The 7,450-nt window shown below is 33.2% G+C and overlaps 1 long non-coding RNA gene across 1 annotated transcript in view; it reads right to left on the bottom strand.

Moving 5' to 3' along the window:
* Nucleotides 1–655: 655 nt before the first annotated feature.
* LOC103266985 overlaps nucleotides 656–7,450 on the bottom strand; it is an 88,087-nt gene continuing 81,292 nt past the window's right edge. Inside the window, exon 3 of the long non-coding RNA XR_504731.2 lies at nucleotides 656–764. This is a non-coding gene — a long non-coding RNA (uncharacterized LOC103266985). The remainder of the gene's footprint in view (nucleotides 765–7,450) is intronic.

The raw sequence follows: 7,450 nt of genomic DNA, 5'->3' as shown, positions 1-7,450 counted from the left end.
AATTAGGAAAAAGATATTCTGGTTGTTCTGTTACTCAAAAAAAGTAAACTTAATGGCTTTTTTAAATTTTATTTTAGTAGCTGCCTGGAACTTAGGACCAAGTTGAGATTTTAGGTCAAAGACTTTTCCTGCCCTAAATAATTATTGTCTAGAATATTGCTTGAAAAAATTAACAGTATAAAAGGGAATAAAATACAAATTATCCAATTTTGTCATTTAACAATTAAAAGACTTTATAAAGGGTTTACTTAAGGAAAAGTCTAACAGTCTGTTCTCCTAATGACTTTAGGAACTATTCTCCACAACTAAAAATAAAACCTTTGGTTTCCACGTGTTTATTTGATAAACACTTTATAATAATGCCATTTAATAGTCAAAACAATGCTTTACAATTTTAAGCTCTCAGATCAAATTTATGCTAGTATAGGGTATCAAATTACCAAGGGGTAGCCTGAGGCCTAATGACTTTAAGAAAAATAAAAGTCGTCTTTCAAATTCAAACAGGGAAGAAATTTTCACTAAAATATAAATACTCTCATAGAAATATTATTTTGGTTATTTTTATAAAATTATATATAAATGAGTTAACAATTGCTAAGCAGGTCAGATGCACAGAAGGGAGGAATCTAGATCACTAAAACAGTCTTACCTTCTGATGTTTTCCATCGTTTCCATAAATCCTCAACAGTGATATGTTTATCCTCTCTGTGCAGATGGCTATGTTTATTAGTAGCATCTTTATATTTCATATCTTCTCTGATAAACTAGAGAAGAGAAAACACTAGGTTAAATATAAATTCTTTAAGTCTTGATAAACAGAAAAAGATAACATCTGATATTCAGTGGATGACTATTTTTAGACAATAACTGGCATATTTTTGGTATTTTATAGTCGCAATATACTTACACATTTACAAAATATATGTAATGAAATGTCTTCTACTACTAATCATAACAACAACACAGCAGCAGTAGTAAAAGTACTTACTCAATGTTCATGATTTACCAGGTGCTATTCTAAGTTATATAACAACTACATCTATACAGTCAGCCCCTCTTTATCATGAGTTCCACATCCATGGATTCAACCAACTGTGGATCAAAAATATTCAGGAAAAAAAAATGGATGAGTGTATCTATACTGAACATATCCAGGTTTTTTAAAATCATTATTTCCTAAACAATGTAATACAACTATTTATATAGACTTTACATTGTATTAGGTATTATCAGTAATCCAGAGATGATTTAAAGTATACAGGAGGATGTGTGTAAGTTATATACAAATACACCATTTTATATAAGAGATTTTAATATCTGTGGTGGGTTTTGGTATCCACAAGGTGTGGGGGAATCCTGGAACTAATCACTCACAGATACTTATGAATAAATGACTATTGTATAGTCTTTTCAAAAAGATTCATCCAGATGATTCTTTTAAATAAACTCTTCTAGTACCACTAAAAGTATTGCTTTACCTGTCCAATTTGGGTATGTTAATTTTCTAACAATAAACTGATTACATAGTTTTTCTTACCTATAATTAAAATATTCTGTATTTGTGCCAAGTTATTTTTATGATACTGCTTTAACAAAATCTGATGGATGTTATTATAGAAATATTCTGAGGCTCTATTCAGCCCATACCCTTTTCCCAGAAAACTACCCACCAACATCAGTGTAGATCCCTACATGTTGTCTAGTCACTCCCTCCCTCAACCTATCACCCACTACCACAGATGTTTGATCAAAGAACAAACAGACACCTTAGCTAGAGTAGAACAACTTGTGCCAAGGTGGAACGATTCTTTCTCATAAGAAACTATAGCTGAGATCATAAAAGTTGGTCACTTGGCCTTGGCTCTGGACTTTTAGGGTGATAAACACACTGTGTTAAAGCCACCATTTTATGGACAGTCAAGATAGGCCAGATGGTAAGGGAAACAGATGAAAATAAATATTCAGGGTTAGTGCATACTTATAGTAAAAGAGAACAGAGGTGACCACAGAAAGCTAAAGAAATAGCACCAGTGTACACCTCAGTTCTTGATGACTTTCCACTTTCAATTCCTTAGGGGGTCTAGTCTGCACAATTTTTATCCTAATTTCTATAATATAAATCTGTTTCCCCTATTATTTTAAAATACACAATTTTAAAACCTCAATACGCAGGAGAATAAGCACTCAGACTCTGGAGTCTGACATATATTCAAAACCTAACTCCACTACTTATGAGACATTTGCAAGTTACTTGACCTCTCATTAGTCTCATTTTTCTTTTCTGTACAATAAAGAAAATAATATATAAGGTTATGATAAAGATTACATTAAGTGTAGACAACACAAAAGTGTTAGAAGCATTAGACAATACAAATATGTGGAGTGTCTTTATATGTCAATGTTGTAGTACTGTTGAAGCTTAAAGCATGGATAAATGAGTTTCAACCTGACTAACTATATTTGCAGGTATAATACATGTTTGGGGGAATATCAGACACTTATGTAAGGTTGCCCAATACTCTTGGAGTCCCATTTCAGATATTCTGAAACAAAACATATAACAGAGATGGAGCAGAAAACCACAGCCTCTTTGCGACAATGTAATCAGAGACCCTCCCAAAGGACACCTGTCATCAAAATAACACGATGCTCAAGGTCTGATATATGAGTCAGTTAAAGCAGGTGGGCTCCTTATAAGCAATTGCAAGGTCTGGCTATCTTAAAAAATGTTTAGATAGCTTAGTACAATGTCTCAGAGGAAAGAATGCACAACAAGAAAAGTACTATTGTTAATCCTACTTTTCTTTTTTTTTTTTTTTTTTTGAGTTGGAGTCTCACTCCGCCACCCAGGTTGGAGTGCAGTGGCATGCTCACGGCCACCCCAGCGTCCACCTGCAGGGTTCCAACGATCCTTTCACCTCAGCCTTCCAAGGAACCGTAACTACAGGTGCACGCTACCATGCTGGCTAATTTTTTGGTTTATTGTAGAGATCAGGTCTTGCCAAGTAGTCCAGGTTGGTCTTGAACCCTCAGGCACAGGCAATCCACTAGCCTCGGCCTCCCAAAGTACTGGGATTCCAGGCTGAGCCACCGAGTCTGGTCTATTAATCCTACTTTTAAAGATGAAAATTAAAACTAAGGCTAAGAGAAGGTTAGCAATTCATTCTATTTCATATAGCTATTTAAAAGAAGAACCAATATTGGAAGTAAATGTAAAGAATTCAAATATTTAAATTCTTCTTCATATGGTAACCTGGATGTTCACTCTCAGAAGTGATAACATACTAGAATAGCATGAACTGCATGTGTTTCTCTCTTTACCCTACAATTGCTATATTAAACAAATAGTATAGTGATGGCAGCACAGACTCAGTCTCCAAACTACAAAAATATTTCAAATCTCCTACTTGTTGATTGCCATTGTAAGTTATTTTACTGTGTGCTTCAGTTTTTTCGTGTTCAAAATGGTAACCTTCAAAGGGTTTTGAGGATGAAGTGATTTATCTCATCTGAAGTGTAAAAAAAAAACAGTGCTCGGTAAGTAGTAGACGCTCCATAATGTCAGTTATTTTTGTTTTATGGTTAATCATTTATTTTTCAAAACAATGAGTTAAAATTTTACTTGATTTGCATAGTCTATAATTTCTTGACATGAGTGAAGATTGAGGTACCACAAAACATCAGCTGATAATTACTGATCTAAGAATTAAATCTATTCCCCTATTGGGAATATACCCAGAGGAACTCATATCATTCTACAAAAAAGATACCTGCATATGTATGTTTGTTGCAGCTCTATTCACAATAACAAAAACATGGAACCAACCATCTTGCCCATCGAAGCAGGACTGGATAAAAAAAATGTGGTACATATACAAAACGGAATATTATGCAGCCATAAAGAAGGACAAATATATAGACTTTGCAGCAAATTGGATGGATTTGGAGTCGATCATACTCAGTGATTTATCAGAAAAACAAAGAAATGAGTTCCATATGTTCTCACTCATAAGGTGACCTTGAACAATTATAATGCTATAAGAAAGTAATTGGCAGCAGTGGAAAACTGTCAAGAGAAGGGGGGGTGGGACTGGTAGAAAACTGGGGAAAACTGCTAGGGGAGGGAGGGGCATACTTCATCAACAAGGGCACCTGCATGACCAATGTTTGTATACCTAACCCTGAATTGGACCCTACATCTTTATAATAAATAAATAAATATTTCAAAAAAGAATTAAATCTAAAAAGCATAGCAATACCAGCATATGGTATTGCTATGATTTGTTTAGAGATAGGGGTTACTACTAAGACATTCCTTGTTTTAATAACCTTTATCTTATTATCTAAAATGGATGATGACACTGACATAAAACACAAGTGAATATAGACAAACTAGAACACATTTTTACAAAAATAAAAACAAAAAGTAAATTACTTAACAACTGGAAAAAAATTCTTCAGCCCCTAAATTCAAACAAACTGTATGCTAGTGAAAACTTTAAGCTGATTTGTACAGTTTCTATACTTTAACACATGTAAGACTAATTAACATTTCTGTCCTACCTCTCACCACTGTAACTACCTGTACTGTTGCTATATCATCAGTTTAGCCCTTAATCTCATCCCCTGAGCTACCAATATCCAAAACCCACTAGCCAATCCCTGGTTTACTTATAATAAATCCACCAAAATGATCTCCTTAGGATTCCATTCTCGGTAGAGATCAAGGTCCAACAACCTTCATAATTCCAGTCAAAACCATTTAAGCTAAATCATGGCATTTTATGAGCTAGCCAGAGAACTTAACCACTATTTATAATACTGATTCAATCAACAGATAAATCATAGATGACACATTCAAATAACTCATTTACAAAGAAACTTATGAAACACACTGTTTTTATGAATTGGAGTCTGCCTGTATCATTCATTTTATCAGAACCAATACATGACATACATGTCCCAAATCATGACTACTCTTCAAGGTTATTGTTGATTATAATCCAAAAATCTCTAGCGAAATTAGTCATGATTCCATCGCTCTCTACTAATAATAATTTTAAAAGGTACTGTACTATTATCAAAAAGAACACAGAAACGAGTCCAAACACTTGGAAAATGACTTACTTACTGTGTTCTCATGTGGAAAACAAAGGTAAAAACTACTTCACAAAGTAATACACTTTTTAAAAGCATAGCTTTACAAACATGGTGAAAAAAAGAGATAATCTTACAATACAGTTATTTCACATTTAATACAATCATATTAATTGAGTATGACCACTTTGGGATTTGTTTCATGCTGATTAGAAGCTCTGATGGCTGTAATATATCTGACACATTTTTTAAAAAATAACAAACCAATCAGAGTTTCTGATGTATATTATCATGCTCTCTTAACTTCTCCCCTATTGCATAATGATGTTACCTGGATCCACTGCTTGATAATTCCCAAAAACAACAGCAAACTGCATCAAGCACTCCCAGAGTTTTAGTCAGAGAGGCATTCTATCTAAAGAACAGTTTTATATCAGTCCATTTTGTACTGCTATGACAGAATGCCTGTGACTGGGAAATTTATAAAGAAGTTGATTTTTCTCACAGTTCTGGAGGCTGGGAAGTCCAAGATCAAGGCACTGGCATCTGGCAAGGACTTTCTTACTGTATCCTCACATGGCAAAAAGAGGAAGGGCAAGAGAGAGAGCCCACTCCCACATTCTCTTTTTATCACAGAATGAATCCCCTCATGACCTAAACACCTCATATTAGGTCCCAACTCCCAACACTGTTACACTGGGGATTAAGTCTCCAACACTTAAAGTTTGGGTGACACATTCAAACTATAGCAAGCTTCTTCCAAATCTGAATTCATGGTTGAAAGGAGAATCAAATTTCTATATAAAACATCACTTTGTGTATTATACCACAGATATGTAGTTTTAGTAGATATGAGAATACCAATAAGACATAAATTATATATTTAAGAAGCTTTTACTTTCAACAGAATTAACTAAAATCTGCTTCATGTCACAGAAATGTAAAGACTACATTTAGTCTGAATGCTTAAAATATGAAGTAGATATCATTGATTCTTTTCGATACAGTGGCTCTAATTAAATTGTAGAGTACTAGCAGTGGAAATATATTAAAGATAACATTATGTGTTAAAATGAGGTCTTATTAGTTATTTCTAGTATCTATCACTGATAATAGTAGTCTGGGTTATACTTACTTATAAGTATCTAAAAGAAAGTTATGGTGCATGTATACAATTGCATGAGATACAGCCATTTAGACTTATTCTTCATTAAAAATGCTTAAATATTCAACTGTATTAATAAAACTTTTATAAAGCAAAAATGACCAAAAATCATATATATGTTTACCTATGATTTTATAAGCATAAAGAAAAAGGATGTTATGGGGAAAATATCGTAAGCACATTAGTTAATGAACAGGGGGTGGCATAGGCCATCAGAAGGATGAAAAGAAGGGCCAAGGAAGAGACAATATTTACACATTAAATCGTGAGCACCTGCATAAGTTAGCATACATGTATGCAAGTTCAACAATAGAAACCCTGAAGCAAGACAGAGGCATTCTAGAGTGGGATACATCAAAGAAGACTTAAAACTATATCAGAACTATTCCTCAGACACACTAATTAAAGGTTATTACCAGCTTCTTTACAAAGAGAAACTGGACATCCAATTTTATAACCACTATAGGGCCTTTATTTAATTGTATATAAGTATTATAATGATCCATATATAGTTCTTGCTGAAAAAAGAAACTTTATATTAGAACTCATCACTTTAAAGGTTCTATTTCTTATATTAATTTATATAGACACCAGCAAAATAACTTTACCACCTAATTACTTTAAAATACATACAGAACTGTGAGATAACATAAAGGTCCATAAATTAGACCATAAAACAGATCACACCAAAGCAAATTCTGGAACTACTATCCTAAGAAATATCTCAAATGAACGAAGACATAGTAATTCTGAGAAAGTTTTTTGGCACTTAGCATTCAGAGAATAATTCTAACTGTAAATCTGGATAACAAAATCCAAAGTATAAATAAGATATCACGATTAATTTTTCAAGACTTATTGTGCAATAAGATTGATAAAGAATAATGAGAGAGTATCTAAACAAAAAGAAAAGCAATTCCATCCTAAATCAGTAAACAGTAACACTGGAAGATTATGATATGAAGAAAAATAATATTCTACAAAACACAAAATGAATATGTATGCACTAAGTCAATTCATTATGGTGTGGCTTGTCTGTTATTACTACTCAGTATCCATTAGTCTATAGTTTTCCTTGCTTTTACTTCTCAAAAAAGCTAACAATATCTTCCAGTAATCAAAGATTCAATTTCTAAGATGCTACTAGCCCCTTGTTAGCCAATAACACCTACACGTTTACTGTAGTAC

Source organism: Carlito syrichta, unplaced genomic scaffold (genome assembly GCF_000164805.1).
Source record: "Carlito syrichta isolate Samal-C Ts95f unplaced genomic scaffold, Tarsius_syrichta-2.0.1 Scaffold307751, whole genome shotgun sequence".
NCBI classification, from domain to species: domain Eukaryota; kingdom Metazoa; phylum Chordata; class Mammalia; order Primates; family Tarsiidae; genus Carlito; species Carlito syrichta.
This window is presented reverse-complemented; position numbering and strand designations above follow the sequence as displayed.